The following is a 27,244-nucleotide window of genomic DNA, read 5'->3' on the forward strand; positions in this document are numbered from 1 at the left end:
CTCCTTTTCCTTGTCCTTTCCTACTCCTTGCCTCCCATTTCCCCTTGTATTTTATTGCTTTTCAGAATTCAGGTTAAAAACACAGATTGGTTTATACTGCCTCTGCATGGGTCTTAATCCTGTCTCTGCTTCTAAATAAATGTGTGGACCAAGGGAGGTTGTCTACCCATTTGTGCTTTACTCTCCTCTTTTGTAAAATATGAACAATTGCAGTTTTTACCTCATTGCATTGTTGAGAAATTCAGATGCAATAATACTTGATAAGAGTTGATCTCACTGCTTGCTGCATAATGAATACTATGCTACTGCTCTTACTCCTCCTTCATATTCTTATTCTTAATACAGTGCTATTCCATGTCAATGAAATGGAATGAGGATCATCATTTTTAAGGTGGCCAACCATCAATTATTTTTATCAATCCCCTTTTCATGAGCACTGAGTTTGTTTCTGTGGGGGAGGGAACATGGATGGATTTTATATTATGCTGTAGTAAATATCCTTGTTCATGAATCTTTATTGATTTATCTCCTTAGAAGAAATTCCTATTCATCGAATTGATGGACTCCAAATTACTTTTAGGATCAATTACCTTTAGGTGGTATATGTGACTCTCCATGAACTTTCACTTACCTGTTTCTCCAGCCTCACCTCTTAGCAGGTGCTTTCATTCCTCTTTCACATTCCAATTATATCAGGATACTTGCAGGTGCTCCAATGCACTATACCCTTTTTCTTCTTTGGGCACTTGAATAAATTGCTCCCTTTGCCTAGGACATATTCAACACACTTTCTCCTTATCAGCTATTTCCTTATGTACATTTCATAGTAGACTGTAAGCCTCATGAAAACAAGAAGCATCTATTTCTGTCTTTACAGGTTGTCTCATCTCACTTTTGACATCATTATTCTGGTGTTCTAGACCAGAAACCCCTTCTTACCCTGAAGTAAATTAAGATTCTGATTTAATTATCTATATAAATGAAATTTTATAAAAATTTACGTGGCTGTATTGTGTATATATCACTTACCAATGTACCTTCCCATGGCTCACAGAGACATTAAAGCAGCACATCATTTCTGGTAACACTTTTGACCAAGAGCAGGATCTTGGATTTGGGAAGCTCCATTCCCTAAGAATTTACACTAATAATCTACATGTCTTTCTTTATATTTACCATATCAATTTCTCTTGTTCTTTAAACCAAAGTCAGCACCAGAAAGACTATGGTGGGGATTACCTTCAAAATTTTCTTTCTTCTGTATATGAACCCTGAATAATCCCCAGAACTGTGAATATGATGAATTTTACTTCTGCAATGAGCTTGTGTTAAATGGCACAGTTGACCTTAAAGAGATTATCTGTATGAGATTTAGTTAATCACAAGTCCTTTAAAAGCTGAGAGGTGTCTCCATCTGGTTGCAGAAGAGGAAGTCAGAGATTCGATGCATAAGATTTGACACACCATTACTGACTTAAAGATGAGGAAGGCATGTTGCAAGGAATTTTGATGATGTCTAGGATCTTAGAACAGTCCAGCCAGCTGGGAGCCATCGAGGAGACAGAAACTCACTCCTATAACTCCAAGAACTAAATTCGGCTAATAACAGGAATGATCTTGGAATTGGATTTTTCTTCAGGCCTTTTCCGTGAGAACTCAGTTTATCCAACACCTTAATTTTAGCCTTGTGATATCATAAGGGAAAGCGCTAGACTTCCAACCAACAGGATTGTACAGTGACAAGTGAGTGTTGTATTAAGTTACTAATTTTGTGGTTATTGTGAAGCACTAGCAAACTAATAGAGTGGAGGTGAGGAACAGGAGTGGAAAAGCAGAATGAGATCCAGGTGTCCATGCATAATATCTCTGCTTCCTGTTTTGAGCATTCCTGAGAATCCACAAGTATTCGTCCAGCTAATGAATGTGACTCAGATCAGTGGGGGACATAATAAAGAAGGCACACACTGGGAAAGAACTGTGGCCTGCGGTGGTTGGAACCCAGGCTCTGCACCGCTATGGAACACCTGATTTCCTCTCCACTGATGATAAATGACCAGGTTCTATTCACGTAGCTAAGCATTGGGAATTTGAGACTTTTACCCTTTTTTTTATTTTTTATTTTTTAACTTTTACACTTACTGATTGTTAAATGTTTTCTTTCTTGACTAAAAACATTTCTACTACTGTGTAAAAGATGTGATAGGGAGTGGGACATAAGAAGAAATCCCCTCTCCAATAGTGTAAAGTATTATCATGAATTCCAATGTAAGTTAATGGTGGGGAAAAGATCTGCCCACCGATGAGTCCTCACCTAGTAAATGATTGAATTCAAAGACTCAGAAATAGTTACTAAATCCCATTAGGCATTTAGTTAAAAAAAATAGGCATATTTCTGTATTTGAGAACGGATTTATAACCATAAGCTGGAAAGAAAGAACTAAGGGAAGGATCTGATGGATTTGAGACAGAGACATAAACTAGCTCACTAAAGACATTATTCAATATTCAAGGATTTTGTGACCAGGTGGTCAAACCATTGGTAGCTTGAAATCAGTCTTTTATTTTTTTTCCAGCTTTATTGAGATATAGTTGACATATAACATTGTGTAAGTTTAAGGTATGTGATATGATGATTGAAATCAGTCTTCTTGGGAGTATTTAAACAGTAAACAATAAATCAGGGCTTTTTGGGAAAAAGTTGGTTCATCATCAGCACACTAACACTACACTACATTGTTTCCATATGATGTGCCAAGAGCCTTCTGGGTCTAACTTAAAATCAATGACGTTCCCTAGGTAAAGCATGTGTTAGTTATTAGTAGATGACGTAAATCCATTCTGAAGAAATCTCTAGTTAGAATTAAAGTTACATGGAGGTGGAGTTAGGAGCAAGAAACTTCTTAAGGGTATTTGTATTTAGGCAGGCCTTGCTGTGCAGCAGTAAGGAAAAGAAAGGAGTTTCCAGATAAGTGGAGAAGGGTTATTCAAATTGGGAGATGTGGAAAGATCTGAAAGCATCAAGTAAGATGGCTGCAGTGGGGTTATTCATTTCCTGTCACAGTTACAACATATTGCCACATGTAGTGGCTTAAAATGATACAAATTTATTATCTTACTGTTCTGAATGTCAGAGTGAAAAAGAAATGGGTCAGCAGGGTCTCATTCTTTCTGGAGGTTCCAAGGGAGAACCGTTTCCTTGCCTCTTTTGCTTCCGGAGGCTGCCCACATTCCTTAGGTGGTGGTGCACATCTCTCTGACCTCTGCTCCCTTTGTGACATTTTTTCTCTGATTCTCTTGCTTCCCTCTTTCACTTAGAAGGACGCTTGTGATTATGTGGGGCCAGACTAGATAATCCTGGATAATCTCTCCACCTCAAGAACTTTAATTTAATCATGTCTGTGCAGTCTCTTTTGCCATGTAAAGTAACATATTTAAAGGTTTTGGGAATTAGGATACAGACATCTTTGAGAGGCTGTTATTCTGCCTAAAACAATGGGTAACACTGGCCAGTTGATTATAGGTCTTAAATGGCAGACTGCAGAGATTAGAGATTTATTGATTTTGAGCAAGGGAGTGATTTAATGAAAATAGTATTTTAATAAAATTAATACTGCAACAGATGGCTCATCAAAACTGGAAACAGTTTCTGTAGTAGATTACTCATAGTAATCTATGTAAGAGTGATTAGAGTGTGCACGAGGGAATGGAATTGAGATCCCTGCTAGCACTAGGTCTTGTCAGACTTTGACATGGATGGATATAAAAAAAAGTATCTGATTTTAAAAATATATACTTAACAGCTTTTTTGAGACATAATTCACACCTCATACACCTAGCACATTTAAGGGATACGATCCAATGGTTTTTATATTCAGGGTTTTACAACCATCATCAAAACCAACTGTAAACCATTTAATCACCCCTAAATAAACACTGTTCTCGTTAGCAGGAACTTCTTATTTCTCTCCAATACCTCAGCTAGAGACAACTGCTGACCTCTCTATCCCTATAGATTTGTGTATTCTGGGCATTTTATGTAATCCATAAAATATGTGGTCTTTTGTGACTAATTTCCTTCATTTTAGCATGTTTTCAATGTTCATCCATTGTGCAGCATGAATCTGTATTTCACTCATTTATTGCGAAATAATATTCCATTGCATGGAGATGACATATTTATTTATCCAGTCATCAGTTGATAGACATTTGGGTTTTTTTCTTTTTTTTTTTTTTTTTCTCAAATGAGTACTGCTTTTGGGAATGTTCGTGTACAAGTTTTTGCATGGACATATGTTTTCATTTCTTTTGGCATATACCTGGGAGTTGAAATGCTAGGTCATATGGTAACTATGTTTAGAAGAACATTTTGAAGAATCTCCAAACTAATTCCCAACATGATACAATCCAACCAGCAGTGTACAAGGGTTCCAGTTTTTCATTCCCTTGCCAAATTTGTTAAAATATGTCTTTATGTCTTTTTATTTTAGCCATACTAGTGTATGTGAGGTGGTATCATATTGTGGCCTTGATCTGTATTTTTCTAATGACTAATGGTGTTGAATAACTATCATTCATTGTGTTTGTTGATCATTCAAATCCCTTTTTTTGGAGAAATAACTATTCAGATCTTTTGCTCATTTTGAAATTGTGTTATCTTTTTACTACTGAGTTGTAAATTTCTTTACATACTCTGGATACAAATCCCCTATCAATTGTGTGTGTGTGTGTTTGTGTGTATATATATATATAATTTCATTTTTAGATAATTCATTTCTAGTGTATTGATTTTCATATATAAAGTGAACTCTGAAGAAATATGGAATTCATTTATTAGTTCTAATTATATTATATATATATATTCTCTTGTTCTGTGAGCTGCCTTTTATTTTTTGATGATATATCCTTTGAAACACAAACTTTTAATTTTGATGAAGTCTAGTTTAGGTTTTTTCTCTTCTCACATTGGCTTTAATGTCGTATGTAAAAAGACTTTGGCTAGCCCATGTTCATGAAGATTACTCCTATCTTTTCTTCTAAGAATTGTATACTTTTAACTCCTATACTGAGGTTTATGATCCATTTGTATGTTGTGAGGCAGTGGCCCAGCTTTATTATCTCACATGTGAATATTCAGTTATCCCAACACCATTTGCCAAAAATGACTATTCTTTCACAATTGAATTGCCTTGGTAGCTTTGTCCAAAACTAACTGTTTGTGTGAGGGCTTATTTTTGGACTTTCAATTCTATGGCATTGATTTTTACATCTGCCCTTATTCCAGTACCACACCCTCTCCACCCTCTCAATAACTATAGCTTTGTTGTAAGTGTTGAAATTGTGAAGTGTATCTTCCAACTTTGTTCTTCGATTTCAAGACTTTTGGCTATTTTAGGTACCAGGAATTTTTGTTTTTTATGAATTTTAAGATAGATTGTCAGTTTCTAAAAAGAATCATGCTAGGACTTTTTGGTAGTACACTGAATCTTTAAAACAATTTGAGGAGTATCACCATCTTACCAATATTAGGTTTTCTGATCCAGGAACTCAGAATATCTTTGAATGTCTTTACATCTTCTTTAATTTCTGTCAACAGTGTTTTGTACATTCAGAGTATATGTTCTGTATTTTAGAATTTTATTCTAAGCATTACACTCATTTTGATGACATAATAAATGGAATTGTTTTTCTTAATTTCATTTTTAGATAATTCATTTCTAGTGTATTGATTTTCGTATATGAAGTGAACTCTGCAGATATATGGAATTCACTTATTAGTTCTAATGATATTTTAATTGATTCCTTATGAGTTTCTATGTATAAGATCATGTCACCTGTAAAAATAGTTAATCTTATTTTTCTTTCCCAATCTGGATGCCTTTTATTTTATTTTCCTGCCTAATTGATCTGGCTAGAAATTTCAGTACAATGTTGAATGAATGTAGTAAGAGAGGACATACTTTTCTTGTTGCTAATCTTGGGGAGAATTATTTAGTATTTCATCATTAAGTATAATGGTAGCTTTTCATAGATGTTTTTATTAGGCTAAAGAAACTCCTTCCCATTTTCAGTGTGTTGAATGTTTCTATCATGGATGGGTATTGGGTTTTGTCAAATGATTTTTCTAAAACTATTGAGATGTTTATCTGGCTTTTGTCCTATCTTCCATTGATATAGTGTATTATATTAATTGATTTTCAGATGTTAAACCAACTTGCATTCCTGAGATAAATCCCACTTACTCATGTTGTATAATCCTTTTTATATGTTGCTAGAATCTAATTGCCATTACAATCAATCCTCATTATTTGCAGTTTCCATATTTGCGAATTCACTTACTCACTAAAATCTACTTGTAATCCCCAAATCATTATTTGTGGCACTTTTGTGGTCATTTGTGAATGTGCACAGAACAGTGAAAAATTTGTTACTCAAAGTACACATCTCAAGCTGAAATTGAAAAAGACAATATTCTGCTTTCTTATTTCATACTTTCACACTTTAAGCAAGTATCCTTTTTGTGGCTTTCTTATTTCATCTTTCGCACTTTAAGCAAGTATCCTTTTTGTGGCCTATTTAGCGTCATATTTTCCATGTATTTGTGCCATTTGTTGATGATTTGGTGTTTAAAATGGCTTCCAGGGCAGCCCCGGTGGCTTAGCGGTTTAGCGCCGCCTTCAGCCTTGGGCCTGATCCTGGAGTCCCAGGATCGAGTCCCGCAACGGGCTCCCTGCATGGAGCCTGCTTCTCCCTCTCCTGTGTCTCTGCCTCTGTCCCTTTCTCTCTCTGTCTCATGAATAAATAAATAAAATCTTAAAAAAAATGGCTTCCAACATTAGTTCTCAAGTGCTGTCTAATGCTTCTAAGTGCAAGAAGGCTGTGTTGTGCCTTACATACAAAATGCTTGTTAGATAAGCTGTATTCCGGCATGAGTTATAGTGCTGTTGGCCATGAGTTCAATGTTAATGAGTCAGCAATATATATTAAATAAAGTGCCTTTAAATAGAAACACACATAAAACAAAGCTATTATTGATCAGTTGATGAAAATGTTATGACCAGAGGCTTTTGAGAACCTAACCCTGTATTTCTCTTATGAGCAATGGCTCAGTATTCACTAATTCAGAGTTCTGAGTGAGTCTTTAGAACATATCTTCTGCAAATAATAAGACTCAACCACAAGGGCCTTTTAGCTAATTTTTGCATATGTATTCACTAGAGAATTAGTTGGTGATTTTCTATTCTTGTGATGTGTTTTTTGACTTTGGTATCAGAGTAATACTGGCCTTATATAATGAGTTGGAACATGTTCTTTCCTCTTCTTTTTGGGAAGGATTTGTGAAAATTTGATATTAATGCTTTATTTGTTTGTTTGTTTGCTTGTTTGTTTTTAATGCTTGGTAGAATTTACCAGTGGGGGGGGGGGGAATGGATCTTGGCTTTGCTTTGTGAAAAGTTATACATGTTTTAATTGTGCAGAAGTTAGAAATTTTCTAATCGTCAAAATAAAGTTAACTTACAGTTGACTAGTATCTGGGCACTTGAATTTTGGTAGGGTTTCCATCATTCCCAGAGAAGAGTGACTACACTGTCTTATCTATTGGCACAATGTGGTTTATGGTGAACACTTGCTTTCCTTCTGGGGGTCTATAATGTTGTTATGTACTATGCAGATGCTGTGTATATGACCAGCTTCAGGATGCTGAGTCTCTCATGAACTCTCATTAACCAACATTTCATATGTGTTGTCATAACTTTTTGTTGGGGAATTAAGTGTGCACTCCATGACTTCAGTGAGAGATGACCTTTGGAAACTTATGCCTTGTTTTCCTTGGGCTTTGCCGCATGAGCCTTTTACCTTCACTGATTATGTTTGCATCCTCTCACTAGCCATGGTGTCCTCCTAGCCACGAATACAACTAAATGCTAAGTCTTGTAAGTCCCCCTAGTGAGTCACTTATCCTCAGGTGGCATTGGGGATCCCAAATATATTAATTCAATTTATTTACCTACTAAAGTCCCTTTCAGATTTCCTATTTCTTCTTGAGTAAATTTCAAAACTTTGTTTCTTTTCAATAATCTTTTTTAATTTCATCAGCGTTAACTAGTTTGTTGGCATGTAATTATTCATAGTATTCCTTCATAATCCCTTTATTTCTAGAAGGTCAGTGGTAATGTTCTTCTCCTTGATGCCTCTGCTCAGCCCAATTAAAGGTTTGTCAATTTTGTTGATCTTTTCAAAGAGCCACTTTTTTATTTCATTGATTTCTCTATTATACTTCTATTCTCCATTTCATTAATTTATACTCTAATCTTTATTATTTTTCCCTTCTGCTTGCTTTAGGTTTAATTTGTTCTTTTTCTAGTGTTTTAAGGTGGACAGTTAGCTTACTGGTTTGAGATCTTTTTTTTATAATTATTTTTATTGTGAAAAGGCCTCTGTATGCTATAATTGGATACCTATAGTTAATATTTCTATTCCTATCAGATGACAAATTCTATACACCAGCAATGAAATATCCCTTAAATTAGTTTTTTACCAGTTACCAACATTCAGGCCCAGCCATGCTATTTTTTTAATGGAAATATAATTGACATATATTATTTTAAGTGTATATCAATGATTCTATATATGTATATATTATGAAATAATCACCACAATAAGTCTAGTTAATGTCCATCACTATACATAGGCAAAAAATTTTTTTCTTATGATGATGAGAACCTTTAAGATCTACTCTCTTAGCAACTTTCAAATACATAATACAGTATTAGCTGTAGTTACCATGCTATGTAATATGTCCCCAGGACTTACTTATTTTATAACTGAAACTTTGTACCTTTTGACCACTTTCCCTTTTTTTTCCCCACTCCCAACCCCCACCTCTGGAAACCAGGAACTAATCTCTATAACTATGAGATTTTAATTTTTTTCTACAGATTCCACATTTAAGTTAGATCACACAGTATTTGTTTTTGTGTGTCTAACTTCTTTCACTTAGCATAATGCCCTTTGAGGTAGCATCTTCAAGCTAATTGATTGTCTGTTTAAATCTACCATTGGACTCTTTTGAGAATTTTTTGTTTCCATGATCTTATCTATTCCAGAATTTTCATTTAGTTCTTTTTAAGTTTCTTTCTCTTTGTTGATATTCTCCATTTGATGAGACATTGTAATTATGTCTTCATTTACTTCTTTAAGAGTGATATCTTTTAAGTTCTTTGAACATATTTATGATGACTACTTTGAAATCTTTGTTAAGTCTGATAACTAGACCCTCTCACAATTAGTTTCTATTGCCTGCTTTTGTTTCCATGTGTGGGTCACACTTCCCTAATTCTTTGCATGTCTCATAATTTTCAGTAATATACTGTAGCAGCTGCTGATACTATCTCTCCCACCTCTTAAGAGCTTTTTACTATTGTTGTTTGCTTGCTTATTTGTTTGTTGACCTCACTGGACTACTTCAGTGAAGTTTGTTTCCCCACAGTGTGAAGTCACTCTTCAGTGGGTACAAAGTTGGGGATGTTCACAGTCACCCTGAGATGACAGTGGTTTTATCAGGCCCTCTTAGACTTTCTTTTCTCTGGTCATCCACTGCTAGGCTACTAATTGCCAGCTAATTGTACTACTGTTTTTTACTCTGGAACATAGTGCGCCCACAGGCCAATTCGATCCCCCTTACAGGGAGAGTTTTGAGACCAGTCATTGAGGTTTATTCTCATCTCAGGAGAGTTCTTAGTTTTTTTGTATCCTGCTTCTCTTTTGTAAACTAGCTGGTGTTAGATCTTGCTTGTTGATCTCATGGACTTCTGAGCTTCTTTTTACTGGTTACAACCAAAATCTCCATTTTTTTTTTTTTTGAGAGCAACCTTAGACTTGAACTGTGTTCCTTTCAGAGACGTCCTTGGAGTCTCCATCATAACCTATCTCTTCCCTTGGGAAAAATCTCTGAGCCACTGCTCTAGAGCTGGGGATGGAGACAGTAGCCTACATCTTCAGAGTGACATCTTTGCTTCATGAATCGGGTACTAAGGAGGGGAAGTTGCCTCTTGTCTTTCCCACTCACCTCTCCCCATGTGGAATCTCCTTCCTATAAGCAACCTGAAGTGTTACAAGGACATTATTCTTGGTCTGCTGTATCTGTGGCAAAGCATCTGAACTACAGGTAGGGGCTGGTGGAGAAAGGGAGTCCTTGAACTCTTAGATGCAGCCATCTAGAATTTAGTCTCTGCAACATGGACCTAGGAGAAATAGGAAATGCCAATGGACTGGAGAAATCATAACTCTTGACTAGGAGCATGAGGGAGTGGGAGTCCTATCTTTTTAGACATACCTGCACAGGGTGGATCTTCTGTCATGCTTAGCTGGGAGGTGGAGGAGACAGAAAGGGGTCAGGTCATGGATCAATGGCTACAGATTCTCAGTATTTTTTTGTTTTTGTCTTTTGTTTTCCAAATCTACAAATCTACTGTTTCAGGAAATTTTCTCAAAAAAGAAATGTTTCTTAATTTGTTGTAAGCCCTGGAACAACTTCCAGATATTTAAAGCTTTTTTTGTATGTGCATAATTTTCATCAGTTGTTTCCCTAGGGAGCGAGTCTGCAGAGCTTCTCTCACCTCCACGGCCAAAGTGCTCATCCCTCTGTGTTAAGAAACTTGCACTGGTATTACTTTGGAATGAAAGAAACACAGTATAAGAGACAGTAAATAATAGCTGCATAACCTTGAGTAAATTATTTAACCTCAGTTTGCTCAACTATAAAAATACAGACAATAATAATCCCTACATCATAATGTTATTACATGCATCAAAGTTAGACAGAGAATGTAAACATTTAGCATAGTACCTGCCACACTCCACAAACCTCAAAAATGTGGTTGAGCAACTGAATGAATACACATTTGCAAAGGAATAGTTGTCTTCCTTGTTAATCACTCCTGCTTATGGCTTACTTTCCTTCCTTCTTTCCTAATTGTCATAAACTTTCACACAGTATTGCTACTCAGTTCCTTGACCTTTTTTTCCACCATATGACGGTGTTTCCCTCCCTAATTGAGCCTTACTTCCGTCCTCATTTCTTTGGCTTTTTTTCCCAATTGCAATGACCCTGCCATCAAACTCAATTTCAAATATCCAACAGTCTGATTCTCAGCGCCTATCTTTTGAGTTGCTACCTTTACTACTCCAACTACAACATTCCTCAACTCCACTCAGATCTACTTAGCATCAATCCTACCAGCTCTATACTTCTCAACTTCTAATAGTCTTTTATTTCCTCCATACCCAACTTAAATTTTGTGTTCAATCACTATAATCACTCCCTTACATATATCATCAACTCCCATGCCTCTCTTGCTTCATCATTTTTTCCTGATGAGACTATAACTCAAGTAAAGTAAAACTTTCTTTCTGCAATGCACTCATTCATTTGGGGAATATAAAAAAAATAGTGAAAGGGAATAAAGGGGCAAGGAGAAAAAATGAGTGGGAAATATCAGAAAGGGAGACAGAACATGAAAGACTCCTAACTCTGGGAAACGAACTAGGGGTGGTGGAAGGGGAGGTGGGCGGGGGGTGGGGGTGACTGGGTGGCGGGCACTGAGGTGGACACTTGATGGGATGAGCACTGGGTGTTATTCTGTATATTGACAAATTGAACACCAATAAAAAATAAATTTAAAAAAACTGCACCTATACAGTTCAATGTAATTGGAAAAAAAAAACAAAACAAAGGAAAATACACAGCTATGACAACTGGTCTTACTGTATTTATTTTACATTTGTTTTTATTTAAGTTCAATTTGCCAACATATAGTATAATACCCAGTGCTGGTCTTACTTTAAATTCATTATCAATCGCATCAAGGGAGTCTCAATGCAAGCATAGTATATTTTCTTTATCCACTTTCCTTTCCAACCTCCTGGATGATTTTTCATGATTTCTTCTATTTCTTCAAACCCCCAGTATCTCATCCTTGATCCTTACTCTCAGTTGATGTCTCAGTTTCCTCTTTCACTGAAAAAATTGAAGCACTTAAAAGAGAACTTCTTTAAATTCCTAATAATCTATCACCCGCCAAAGAGTATCTATACTCTTATATTCTACAATCTCTCCTATTATTGTGTTCATTCATGTCTCTAGCCAGGCGTCGTCCCCATCTGTAGCATAAATCCCATCCATTTTTGCCTGTTCTCCATTTCTCCATACATTCAGTAACATCATATTTTTTTCTATCTCATTTCCATATAAGCATGCTATTAATTCACTCATCATAAAAACCCTCTCTTGATATCACTTTGTTCACTTTGTTCTACAGCTGTGTTCCCAAGTTTTTCTATCCTTTGTAGCAAAACTTCTTGAGGAAGTTCTCTGTCTACTGTTACCATTTCTTTCTTACCATTCTCTCTTGTATTTACTGCAGTCAAGTTTTTCTTCCGTAGTCTATTGGAATTGCTTTTGTCAAGGTCACCAAAGACATTCACATTCATAACTTTAATTACCAGTTCTCATACGTGCACTATCTGTTGCATTGAACTCAATTGATACTCTTCTAGAATTGTTTTTTTCCCTTAATGGCCATCATTTCTCTGACATCTCTGACCCCTCCTTCTCAGTTACTTTTGCTGCTTCCTCATTTTCCTGAATTCTAATCCTTAGATGTTTCTTCTTTTTTAACTATATTCACTTCCAAGGTCACGTAATTTTCCTTTCATGGTTTTAAGTACCATTTTTATGTTGATGACAACAAAATTTGTATTGTGCAGGTAGGATCCTCCTCTTAACTTCAGATCTGTATACCCAGCTGCCCATTCAACACAGATTTATCTCTCAGACAACTCCCACTTAAAGTGCTTCAAACTATGATGCTGGTGTTCACCTTCTGTTGGATATCCTATATTGGTTAATGAGGCTACATTCTTCCAGTTACTTGGGTCAAAAACTTTAGTGTTAATCTTGGTTCCTTCTTCTTATATATGGTCCGTGTTACTATTATCTCTCTCCTGGATTATTGCAGTACTTTTTAAGTGATATCTTAGCTTCTGCATTTGTCCCTGTAGTCTATACTTGACAGCCCACTTAAAATTTTAAATCCACCCCTGATATTTCACATATTCCTTCTTTGCTTTATGTTTTCTCTTTAACATTCATCTCCATGATGTAAATATTTTACTGTTATCATGTTTATTATCCTTCTCCCTCCACAGCATGCATATTGCATGAGTTCAGGTACTTTTTATTTTTATTTTTTTCACTACTCTATTTTTGGTGTCTATAAAAATGCCTGACATATAGGTAGAAGCATGAAGAGCCCCCCCCTTTTTTTAATAACTAACTAAAGGCCTATAATAAATTTTGGTAATTGGGACAAGAAGGAAAGTAGAAGATAAGATATGAGATGACCAGGAGGTAAGAATGTTAGTATAGAGGAGATAATTAAAACACTTGAATGTAAAAAAATGTGTAAGTGTAGAGGAAAGTCAGCAGATAGAAAACAAAGAGAATCTCCAAATTGAGGAGTAGAAAGAAGAAAAAGCCCAGTTGGTCAGAGATACAGAAAAAAGAAATCACAGCATCATGGAAACTAAAAATGAGATAAGCTGTGTAAAGTGTAGTGGAGAATTTGAAGAGGGTCAGAATAAAGAAATTTAATTCCATTAGAAAAATGATTTAATTGAGCAGTTTCAGGATATTGATGGATCCATAAATCATATGGAAGGAGATTAAGGAAGTAAGGGATGGCAGTGAAAGTAGTGGGGTCTGGAGGTAGGCTGCTTGTTTGAGGATCTTAATGCTATAAAATCATGTCAAAGAATAAGACAGTGATTAAAGTGGAGCAGCGGTTTCAAAGAGGAATAATTTTCAAGGTTTTGGAAATTCAAACATATTTCAAGGAGAAATAGAGTTAAAGAAAAAAAAAAACTAAAGTAGAAAGAGTGAGCACTAGTATAGGAATGGTGATCTCTTTGGAAGGATGGATCTCATCCAAAACAAAGAAGGTCAGGTTTTAACTTGAGAACATTGTGTGTGGTGTGTGTGTGTGTGTGTGTGTGTGTGTGTGTGTGTGTGTGTGTGTGTGAAGGGGCATTACAGGAAGAGAACTGCTGCGTGAAAGTGAAAATAGTGAACCAATAGCCAAAAATAATATTTCACTATTAGAGGAACATAGTTTTAAGTATCTAATATTAAACTGATATTGTGGATTACCTTTCAACTTTGGTGGAGGCCTCTCAAAAATACAGTAACTGACTCTGAAATAACCTATAGAGGTGCTTAACTGTGCAAGCATGGAGAATGATTTTGTGTTCAGTACACACCATAATCCAAAGACTTTGAAAGTTCTCAGGCTGTGAGTAGATGTTAGTCTGAGGCAACCACAATCAGTGGTTGGTTAGTAAAGTATGGGACTCTCCCTCCAGACCAGCTGCTCCAGGCAATCTCCTCCTTTGACTCTGCCCGAGGCAGGCCTCCGGTCTGAACGTAACCTGGGTGGAAAGGAACTGCTTGAAATCCCTGATTCCACCACTTTTCATTCTCTGATCTTGCCCCCTTAACCTATCAATGCCCTAGGTTTTTGTAATCTGTACCTTAATTTCCTCATTGCCCATCCTAAGAGCTTAATATGCAATTTTTATAATATCTAAGAAACATGAACTTTAAGTACTGCTGATGTTGTGGGTTAAGATGGAACATTACTCAGTTTATGAAGAAAAAAATAGCGGTGATGATTGTGATGTTGAATGTGCTGATTTACTTCCAAAAATATATTTGTTCATTTGTGAGTTCTGTCGCAGTAGTTATTTTAATACAAAATTGAATGTTATTCCTGGCTGGGTAGGAAAAAAGGATGCTCTTTGAAGGGGTCAGGAATAATATTTTGTGGTTAAGACTGATGTTAGTTTAGTGCAACTCATTCATTGTTATTACAATTGTTATGTTATGTAAATAAAACTGGCCTTTCTCTTCAGTGTGGTTGTGTTGTGGATTTAATTAAATTTGAAATTAGGGAAGGGCAGGGAGGCTTATCAGTTTTAAAGAAATTAAAAATGGGTTATAACAATTTAGAGTTCTAAAGCATTGTAGTCTGTATAAAGTTAAGATATTAAAATAGGTTTTTTAATCAACCACTGTTATATTAACAGATTCAATCCATTAAAAGCATTCAATAGAACTATATTTCCTACATAAAATTATCCCACACCAGCATTATTGTATGGTATGGAACTGACCAATGAGATGACTTTTACTTAATTGAAGGTCAAAAAATTCAGATTTTTGAGGAGGATACAGAAATAGTTTCTGGTCAGCTATAGTACCTGGAATAATCTCAAGTAGCATAATGAGATAATGACCATTTTGCTATTAAAAATCTTTCTATTAAAGGAATTTTGATTTTCAGCTAGTTAAAATTCCTCCTTTCTTTGGCAGGGGTGGGGTGGGGTGGGGTGGTGGGTGGTGGTGGTACTTTTCTGAGTTGAGTGCTTTGCCTTCCTAGAACACGGAATATCTGCCCAGGAGAGGAGATAAATATAGTTTTTTTGTTTTGTTTTGTTTTGATTTTTCACTTGAGCACTAGTATAGAGGCATCTGTGTTCAATATTCAGTACTTACACATTAAATACAGTTCATTCATTACAGATTATTTGCCTCCCTTTCTAATTACAGAAGATTTGTACCTAGTGAAAAGTCATTATTTATAATCTTTGGCCAATTTATTTAGGGCATTAGTTAAATCTTTATTCTTTCATAATATGAGGAAGTAATTATGATAGAAGAAAGAAATGCTGATTTAAAAATAGAGGCATTCTTATGTATTTTTAATATGAACAAAAGGGTTTTAAAAATAGTTTTAGTTTAGATTAATTCATATTGCAGGATACAGCTAAGAAAGGAGTTCACATTTGGTCTTAAAATGAGAAAAATTCATAAGCACTAACAGTGAAATTATGATGCCCAGTTGATCATGCAAATTTGACTTAATCAGAACTTTTGTCTGTTCCTATAAAACTAAAAAGACAGTTGATCATATCAATTATAGTATAAATAATGATCAGTATCAGCACAGTACAGCCAATGAAATCTATTGTTTTCAGTTAAAAGAGCTAATAATTTTTAATCCACATGATGAGAACTAGCTTTCTTTCATTATAGTTCAATATCTACCACTTTTTCTTTTTAAAAAGAAGCCTACGTTTATTTTTTCACAATTAAAAAAAAAAACGTTTTCAACATTATTTAAAGTAAAATAACAAAATCTGGGATTAAAAAAAGAAACAGCTGCCCATCTGTCCCATCCCCACACAATTGTTCAAACTGACAAGCATTTATTCTGAGACCTTATTTCAGCGAATGTGGGAAATTGTGCATTTGCGACTGACTAAAAAAAAATCATACTAATATTTTAGCAGCATTTTATATTGCCTCCTTCATAGATGAAATATGGTATTCTTTTCTTAAAAAGAGAGATAGATAGAGAGAGAGAGAGAGAGAGAGAGAGACCTTACTATGTCATGTGATTGATTGCTATAGAGTTTTCCTTTAAAAGACATATCTGACAACACAGAATAGCAGATTGCATAGGTGGTATTCACAGTGTTCTGCTCTATAACATAAAACTTGTTTAGTAAAGTACATTTTAAAAATGGGAATTATGTGTCGTGAGCCAAACAATGTTACAAAGGCAGCTAGAAAATAGGCAATGTACAGTTGTCTTTTGAAGAAAGCAATAATATGGCTACTAGAAGATTTCTGAGAATGTCTGGTATAAATTCCAGCCTCTGACCACGTGACTCAGTCTAAAAAACGAGCCTAGGGAAAATTCCTTCCATGTTAACGTATTTCCGCTTCAAACATTCTGAATAGACATAGACAAACTCACCTTGCTGGGGTATCTCATGTATGCAATTTTATAAACAGAGGAAAATTATAGAGTCCAAGCCCCAACTTGAAGATAAAGTGCAGAGGATATAATTCCAATATCTTGCAGGTACATGTGCATGCCTTGCTTTCAACATGCGTATAAAATGGCTACATGTAGAAAGGCGTTAAAACCATGGTAATTGTCGGGATAAATGAATACTGAATGTAAGAATTGTCACTATGACATGTTTTACACTACCTACATGTTAAAAATCCTTTTATGCCAAATAATTTGCATAACATGCTTAGACAAGCATATGTTGTCCCTCACTTCTTAAAAGAAATGACCCAAGTTAACAGTGCAGTAAGAAATGTCTTCATATTTCATTATACACAGTTAGTGTGAGCTATAGAGGATCCCACACTAACTAGAAGAAAAAAGATAGAAATAGGAATTTAGAGAACTGTTAAAGAGATAGTTGGACAACAACAAATATATATATATGTATCTTGTGTGCATATATGTGTGTGTGTATATATATATGTTATATATATATACTACAATTTTAGGAATTTAGCCTTATGAATAAGGACGTAAGGTCCTTCATGTTCTATTTCTTCTGAGGATAATTCCAGCTTAGATGATCAAAACATATGTTGAATATTTATATTTACAATACTGTGATAGTACCCACTTGATGTTTAATCTAAAAGATTTAAATCTATTCATTCAAGTATTCATAATGAGTACAATAGTTTCAATAGTTTAACACATACATTAAAACCAGCTGTCAAATCTGAAGAAAGACCAGGCTCTGGAGATCCTTGCATATGTATTTTTTTTAACAACTGATAATCAATTTCTTAAAATAATTGATTTAAGCATCTGCAATGGTGACTTTAAACTGGACTCCTGACTACATCACCTATCATGTACTTTTATTCCAAACATCATCTACTAAAAAGTAAGCGTGTTGCTTTAATAGACCAACTCCAATAATATAAAATGTGTTCCAGAGAGACTTTGCACAGCAGCCCTGACTAGCTGAGCTGCAACGAAGTCATCACAGTCTGCAAAATAACACAGCCGGCTTACGTGCTAGGAGAATCCATGCCCAATGGAACTGCTGCATTTACCTTCTTCTGACTTTCACTGTTTACCTGAGCTGTCATATGAAAGAGCCATTTATCAGCTTTAATTTGAAGTTGTACACCACTTTAGTAGAAGAAAGGTGGTACACACAAATAAAGACTTTTATCAGAAATAGAATCAGTGTCATTACTTAACAGAATGAAATATCATGATGACGAGAAGATTGGCCTGGATACCATATCTTTTCCAGAGATTTTCTATATAATCAGCTGAGAAATAACTAATGAAATAAAGGTAGATAGTTTTGTGTTTGGTAATTTTTGTTCTCAGATATTTCAAGCTGTCTTCTTACCTACACAGGTTTCAGGTCATATAAACTCTTGTGAGGATTAAAATGTCAAATAATGTATACAAAGGACCTAGTTGCATACAACACAGTGAGTTTTTAAAAAATAGTAAGTTCTTTCCCCCTTCACCATTTTAGATTTATTTTGAATCTTGTAATTGTGACACCTGTAATATTTGGATTTAATTCAACAGTTCTAGATTGTGCAGATTCCCGTTTTCTTTTAATGAAGCTTCTAACTGAACTAAACCTCTTTGTAAGCTATCCCTTTCTTAAATAAGAAGAGTCATCTGGATAGAAGCTAATGAGTGATCCTGCTTTTCTTTGCCATTTTGGATATAAGCTGCACCCCCAGCCTCCGGCATGTTTCTCCCACTATACCTAGATCCTCTGTATGAACCAAGCTTATCTTTGGGGAAGGGGGCAGGAGGCAGAGGTGAGATTCATGGAATTAAATCACAAACTGGGAAAGAAACATCTTTTCAGTAGTAGTTGTCTCAAAGAGCTGAGGTAGATGTTGCCTGTTTCATGCGTCCTAAGCTATGCTCCATCCATCTTATACACCTATATTAAACCAACAGATGTCAGCGTCGGGAAGCACACTAGCAGTGTTAACTCCTAGGCAAGGCTGCAGATAAATCAGTAGAAGGTACTTCATTTAGTACCTATTTTAGTACTTTACTATTAGTTTTTATACCAGGAAAAAAAAGGAAGAAAGAAATAGTTTTTATAGTATCTACACTAGTAGATCAATCCCAGTTATTTTCTTTCTTCACTTTAGTAGAGAGAGATAGAAATTGGTTGGATTGATATGATTATCTTCTCTTTAGGATCAGCTATCATGTGGTGGATCAAACACTGGACTTAGGATAAAGTTCCTGGGTTCTGATGTTATCACTGCCTTACCTTCTTATTTAAAGGCAAGTTGCTCACATTTTCTGAGACTGTTCCCAGACTATAAATTGGGTTAAAATAGTATTTTTTAATTGCCCAGAATACTGCCTGTCACATAAAATATGTTAAAGGTAGAGGGTGAGATGGTATATGAACTCAATAATCCAGGTTCTTTCAATCTTCCTATTGTAGGAATTCACATATATCTTTATATATACCTATACATACACACATACATACTGATTTAATATTATAATACTGTACTGTACCCTCCTTTTGTTTCATTGACAATAATAGGTTGTGGCTATCTTCTAATATCATATATATTACAATTCCATTTTAATTTTAGTGTAGTATTTCATAATAGGTATATACTGTAATTTAATTAATTAGTCCCATATGGGGGAATATATAGACTATTCTTAATTCTTCATTATTACAAATAGTGCTGCAATAACATAATTGCACCATCTTGGTTTTGTGTTTTGTTTGTTTTATGTTTGTCTTTTATTTTTCAAAACAGAATTTTAATGTAATCAAACTTGTCCAGATTTTAATTTTTGTTTATAGTTTTTATGATATGGTTAGAAGGCTTTTCCTAAAGCCAGTTTATAAATATTTTAGTCACTTTCTGTGAGCAAATTGGTGATTTCATTGATGCAAGATGAATCATTACTATTTATATTCCTATTATTGTTAGGTGGAAGAAATGAGGAAGAAATCCTATTTATTTATTTATTTTCCAAATGACTAGCCAGTTGTTCCAAATGGCTAGCCAGGTGTTCCAATATTATTGCCAAATAATCTATTTCCTCATTAATTTGAGTATTTTCTTATATATTATTGCACTTATTTCTGGATTGTCTATTATATTCATTTGGTTTGCTAATGTTTGCACTGTCATGATGCTTTTCAAAATACTACAGGTATTGTGAAAAAATTATTATTTATCAATTATTAACATAAAGATTTAGTAGGGAAAATCCCCAGCTAAAAGTGGGATTTGGGACAGCCTGGGTGGCTCAGCGGTTTAGCACCACCTTCGGCCCAGGGTGTGATCCTGGAGACCTGGGATCAAGTCCCACGTTGGGCTCCCTGTATGGAGCCTGCTTCTCCCTCTGCCTGTGTTTCTGTCTCTGTCTCTGTCTCTCTCTGTGTGTGTCTCACATGGATAAATAAATAAAATCTTAAAAAAATAAAATAAAAGTAGGATTTGAAGTGTTGGTTCTGTGATTTCAGAACTTTGAATAAAGTCTAGAAAAGATTGGTGGGAGCAATAAGAGAAATAAAAGATGAGGGAGTGAGGGAAAATATAGATGAATAGCATTGCCATTCCAAAGGGAATTGTATGTATATGGAAGTACTGACTCATACTCTCCCATATAGCAGTGTGTGTTTGTGTCAGAGTGAAGAAGGGATATGACTGGATTGTTCCAGCACCAATATGGGTCAAAGGCACCAACAAAAGGCTAAGTAAAGTGATGATCTAGGAGGCTGATGCTGGTTGCAGAAGGACATAAAACCAGGAGAACACTGATAGACTGGGAAATAAAGTAGGAATTGTCATGATATTGTAGATGTCAATGAAATTCAAGAACATGTTAAATGTAACTTAGTGTAACAGAGCTGAGTGGGTAAAGTTGTAGTCAGAGACAACAATGTTGAAGCTTATGTGACTGTGACCAGCATAAGGAATCCATTGCTTTTCCTTTGTGCTGCCTGTTTCTATACAAGAAATTTATCAGAGAGGTGAGATATGAGCTGGATAAAATGAGAGAATAAAAGCCTTATGGACAGAGAAAGTACAGAATGCTTCTGCTGTAATGAGGCAGGCAAGGTTTAGGAGAAAAAGAGAACAAACTATTTTTTAAAAAATGAAGCCTTATTTGGATTCGGGGTATTAGCAATATATTTAATAGAAAAAGAGGAATGGCAAGCATTTTGGAAAAAATGAAAGTGAGACTGATCTGAAATGTGGTGCAGAATTATAGATGATACGGCAGGAGAAGAAAGAGAAAGTGGGTATAAATATTTGAAAGGAGTTCTCCAAGTTCAATTAAATGCTTAGGCAAGTCCCCAAATTAAATGAGATGCCAAGAAATAGTTGGCAAGCAAACAGTAGTAATTAAGTGCCATAGGGCTAGAAGTGCTGAGCCTTACCACATTATGCCACCTTCTCGTGGCCCCGCTCACCATCCCATAATGGAAACCTTAGAAAATACAACAAACAGACCACAGTCCAAAAATGGCACAAAAAAAGGTAACTGAAACTAGGTACGAAGGATAAACACAACCGTGGCCAGAGATGTGGATTCCAAGGGCAGCTCTGCATGGCCAAATGGGAATTTACTCTCTCATGTGAATAATGTGCCAGGCTCCTGGGGTCCAGCCTGAAAGAAAGAAGATGCAGTGTTCACAGATAAAAGAAGAGCAGACTGTAAATTAATAAGCTGTAAGTGTTCTTCAAATAAAGATATCCTTGGGTTTGTAGCGCTGGTAATAACCAGAATTTTAAACTTTCAATATAAGTTCTAGTAGACAACTACCGGGCTCATGTTGCGGCCCGGGTGGAAGCTTGAAAGTACGGACAGTATAGGCCCATTCTCAGATCAGAATGTAAGTAGCAGAATCTTGAAATATCTAAGAGCTCCTACCAAAGTTCCAAGGTGAATTCATTATTTGTAAGCTATGTAAATGTGTATGTGCTACTTGTGGTTTGGTTTTATTTTGATTTGGTTGTTTTAATGGTGTTTAATGCAAGTAATCCCACCTCCAAATAATTTATTTTGGTATTTTCTGTAGTTGTTTTTGTATAGGAGAGAAGTCTTTCTGGTGGAGTTGAAGAGACACTACAAAAGATTGCAATTGGCAGAGGGAAGTAACTTGGAGCTTATTTGTGCCTTAGATCAGAGTATGTAGCAGACACAGTTAATTACTCTACCTCTAATGGACATTACTTTTGCTGTATATGAACACAAAGGGGAAGTTGCAGCAGCTGAATGAAAGAAGCTTCTGTGGCTACCTAAGCATTTTGCAAGGATCAGAAACCGGTTCATCCAATGAATTAGATGTTATAAGTTATTGTAAAAAGTAGAGATTCAGAAATCACTTATTAAAAACCCGTGGAGTATCTACAGTAAAAGAAATCCTCTGCATCATGATTATAAAATAGGAGGTGGTTTTCTTTCATTCATTTTCTGAAGACAAATAATTGCACACATTCATACAGCTTCCTTTGAATGAAGTAGATCCAGGGACCATGATCTCCAATTTAGAGATGTGCAGATGGGTGCAGACAGCTCTCAATGGACAGCCCAAAGCAGTACAACCAGTGGCAGCGTGGAGAGTAGAGCCCTGCTACTGATTTAAATGTCCTCCTAACTGGCCCACATTCTCCTTTATACTCCTTAGATTCTTAAAGCCTAAATGGTCACTTGAATATAATCATTCAACATAGCCGACTGGACTATTACAATATCATAGAAATTGTAATAAGAGGCTGCTCTACTCTTGATAAATGTAACTAAATCACCAACAATATACTAAATTTCAGGTTATAGCCTCAAGTGTTTTTAACTGAGTTGAAGAAAAGCATAGAAAGCAGAAAAGTTTTCCACTTTTATAACTGACAGCCAAGAATGCATGTAATACGTTTTGTATAAAAATTACTTCTGAATGGCATTATGTGTTAGAGAATTTTGCCTAAATAAATAAATTATCTGTGAAATGGGAATAAAGCCTATGACTGCTTTGCTTTATATAGAATGAGGATTAATGAATAACCCTGACAGACTGCTCCAAAATGATTGGAAAAGACTTGAAAGAGGGATTCAGGGTATTGTCAAAACACTAGGATTAATGGGGAACGAGATTGTGTCCAAGAGGTAATGTTAATTTATTTATAATTTGAGTGGTAAATCCAGAAGACATTTTATGTGTGCTCCCCATTAGAACCACATCCTAAATATAAAGTTAAAGCAAGTTTTATTTTATCTCCTAAGAGAAACAAATATGAAAGAAAGTTAAATTTAAGCAATAGAGATTACAACTAGGTATTTTTAAATCCCATTACTTTACAATCTGCTAATTTATCATTGTAACAGCTCAACCAGGAATGGATTGAGCTTTAATGTAACACTTGTCCTTTTTTTTTTTTTAAAGAAAAGACTTCCTAATTAAGTTAATAAACAAAATTGTTCTGTTCCTCTGAAAAGAAATATTTATCTTAAACATTCAGGCTGGATTTAAGTAGCTTAATTGTATCTACTGGCTACAAATATTTTTTCAAATGTTCATTCTAACAATTCCAAGTATTTTGTAGAATGTCTACTTCTCAATTCTTTATCTACTATTATTTTTATGTTACTATCTGTAACTGAAAGTCATTCAACTGCCTTTCAGTTTTTAATCATAAACTTCAAGCTTTCTAGCGTTCAAATTGACCTGTTACCTGAGAATCAAGCTTTTCTGTAACAAGTCTCATACCCTTTCCTTTTCTTCCAACTTTTCCTAATGGTCTTAGTTTAGGCCACATGATTTCTCAAGTAGATTACTGCAGGACTTCTCTATGTCATTGTTCTTCTGGCACAGACACTGTTATCTCACTGGTCTCTCTCAGTGTTCATCTGAATACACTGTTGCCATTATAATATTTGCAAATGGCAGCCATTATTGGCACCTTTAAGAAAATTCTTAAATTTTCTATTGCCAAGAGAATAATTTAAGAAAATTCTTAAATTTTCTATTGCTTAGAGAATAATCTGAAACCAGAATCATGTCATACCTGAGGTTCCATGCCTCACCCAAGTGTTCTTTCACAGCTTCATCTCCTAGCTCTAGAGTCCATTCACAGAGCTTACTGGGGGGGTTATTGGCTTTTCCCGGATCCCTAATCTTTCACTTTTCATGCTTCTGTATCTTTTTTTCCAAACTGGTTATTCTTCTAGAAGTGCCTTGGATTAGTCTCCTAGTCTTTTCTACAAATAGGTAAACAGCTCATGTATCTGTATATATTCAAGTTTTACCATTTTGGTGTTGACTTTCTCAATCATTGCTTTTATTATGCACACCTACAAATAGGTGAACAGCTCATGTATCCATATATATTCAAGTTTTACCATTTTGGTGTTGACTTTCTCAATCATTGTTTTTATGCACACCTAAATAGGTGAATAGCTCATGTATCCAAATATATTCAAGCTTTGCCATTTCAGTGTTGACTTACTCAACCATTGTTTTTATGCACACCTACTGAACTTTATAAACACATTGATAAATAATAAGGATAGCTAATTTATATTGGACACTTTTGCTAATCACTTTATGGATTATCAATTTAAAATTCACCATAATTATATGAGAATGATACATATTAGCTCCCCTCACTGATGCAGATCCTAAGGCTTAGAGAGTTTAGGTAGTTTATTCAAGGTAATTTGGTAAGTACGTGAAGTTGCTCTGCTATCATGTATTCCAATGACATTCATTTGCTTTAGGTCTATCTTTTCATACTACAAAGCAAACTCTGAGAATAGAAACAATACCTCTTCAATATCTCCCACATCCAGTAGAGATTGTAGAGTGAAATGTAAGAATATAACAATAATCAAATTGTGACAGAAACAATTCAAAGATGTAGTGAAATCGTTAGTAATAAAATTGTAAGATTTAAGATTATGTTCATCCTTGGTTTCCTCTTGCATCTGTAGTTTCATTTTATTAAATGCCACTTCTGATTTTCTATCCAACAATTATACCTTGCCTTTACTTCTTTGCTAAAAAAAAAAAAAAGTCTGTTTTTGGGAAAGATGTGAAGGACTACATAGTTTTGGAGAGGTGTCAGGAGTCAATACTAACTAATCTAAGCCAATCAATTATTTCTTTTTTGCTGGTCATTAGTTTAGGAATGTGTATGTGGTACCATTTTAGCTGGAAGAATTAGTTTTCCAGGAAGTTTCTGGGAAGTGTTTCTTAAGAGGATATATAAGAAAGAAACCAAACCCTCTCTCTCTTTTGGCATTTGGATGTGTGCAGTGCTGTGCTTCCTGGCCCTTCTGTAAGCATCTTTGATCACAAAAGGAACAGACTCTTTGCTAAATAAGACAAAAAAAAAAGGAAAGGTGGAAAGAATATGTATGAGTTTTTGTCTTGGGTTAGTTGCTGAACTGGTCAATTCTTGTACTACTTCATTTCCAGACATCTTATGTGTGGAAATACATTTTCTTTTCTGCATATGTTACTTTTTTTTTTATTATTGTTACCTTGTAGTAGTTCCATTATAAAGTGCCTCAGTGTGGTTTTCCTGGTATTTATCCAACTTGGTTGGGATTTCTAGGTGGATATATTTGTTGCAGATTATGCTGGATGTGTTTTACCAACTTCGGCAAATTCTTGTCTATTATCTCTTCATATATTCTTTCTAGCTGGTTTTCTTTCTTCTCTTCTGCAACTCCAGTTATGCATATGTTACATTAATTGCTGTTGTCTCACAGACCTCAAATGCTCTGTTTTACTTTTTTTTTCCCTCTCTTTCAGTTTGGATTATTTCTGCTGAAATTGTCTTCAATTTCACTTATTCTTTCTATTCTGTGTTCCATCTACTGATAAAACCAAATGAACCCCAACTTCTGTTATCTGATATCGTTGATTTTATTTCTACTTTTTCCATTTGGCTCTTTTTAAAAATGATTTCCATGGCTCTGATAAAATTTCCTTTCTGTTTACTTACTTATATTGTCCACTTTTCCATTTTCCTTTAACATATTCATCATAATTATTTAAAAGTCCTTGTCTGACAATTCCAAAATCGATTCCATTTCTGGATCTGCTTCTATTGATGGGCACATTTCCTTGCTTCTATATATGTGTCATCTTTTTATTGTGTGCAGGGAATTGTATCTAAAAAAACAATAAGTAAATAATAATAAAACTCAGAAGAGAACAGGTTCATTTTTCTCTTAGGCCTTCTAGAGTGAGGAGTTGAATCAATCTAATCAATCTAGAGGTAAGCTGAGACTGTTCTTACCATAGTTTAATCCAAATCACCATTGGCTTCAAATGACTAGAGATTGAAATCAAGATGTTCCTTTCAGCAGGACTGGAGATCTAAGTACAAGGAGACTTTTGATATCTTTTGTGCTTTATAACCCACCACCAGCTTTTAAGCCATGGGACATATCATGTTCTCAGCAGGCTGCCACTTGGTTGAGTTCTTGTTTGTATGCTCAACTCTCCAGTGTTGAGGTTTTTGTGCTTTAGGACACTGTCCCCTCATCCCCTGCTGCTGCCATGTACCCAGGTTTGGAAAGCTGGAGGGGCAGATTTGGAGAAGGCCTAAATTACCCTTCAGGAATTTTCCTCAGTTCTTTGGCTCTACCCTCAGCTTTGGCCAGCCCTGCCTGCCTGCCTGATCATCCAAATGGTCCCTCTTCAGCTCTTCTGCTCTCCCCCAGCCTTGGACAGTCACTGATTCCCACTTGTGGGGGATGGGATTGTTTTCATCCTCCATCAGGCTCTTGGCTCTACCCAGTCTTCTGTGTGAGTATCCAGGAAAGGCCCATGGGAAAGAGTTGGTGGGTAGGTGCGGATTCTGCATATGGCTGCTGCCCCCTGAATTCTATCTAACCTGTCATGCCTGTCCATATTGGCCCTAAAAGTTTCTGAATATCACAGTGACTTCTCTTTACCTTTGTCCTTCCCTCACTGTTCCTTCAAGAATGAACGTGGTTGTGGGAAGAGCTTGTCACTCTCTAGATTTCAGTTATTTAGGTTTCTTTGCATCATCAGGTCTGTGATGATTAAAAAAATCCATATGCATCTATGACTGTATAGGTTATCTGGGTTATTCTCATTGTTAGGATGGAAGGACATTATCCTCTGTCTCTAACCTCAGTGGAAGTAGAAGTCTCTTTAAGCACTTTTAATTGAGTTTTCTGGTACTTGCTGCCTAATTTATCCTAATCAGCTCTATACTATATTTGAAATTGTTCTTCAGGATGAGAAAATCATTTTAATTACTTTTTTCCTGATTATAAAATTAACCTTTTTTTGTTAT

General features: G+C 35.4%; 1 pseudogene; it reads right to left on the reverse strand.

Moving 5' to 3' along the window:
• Positions 1–26,832, reverse strand: part of LOC129505240 (60S ribosomal protein L10a-like) — a 33,676-nt pseudogene extending 6,844 nt beyond the window's left edge.
• Positions 26,833–27,244: the final 412 nt, after the last annotated feature.

Source organism: Nyctereutes procyonoides, unplaced genomic scaffold (assembly GCF_905146905.1).
Source record: "Nyctereutes procyonoides isolate TBG_1078 unplaced genomic scaffold, NYPRO_anot_genome, whole genome shotgun sequence".
NCBI lineage: Eukaryota > Metazoa > Chordata > Mammalia > Carnivora > Canidae > Nyctereutes > Nyctereutes procyonoides.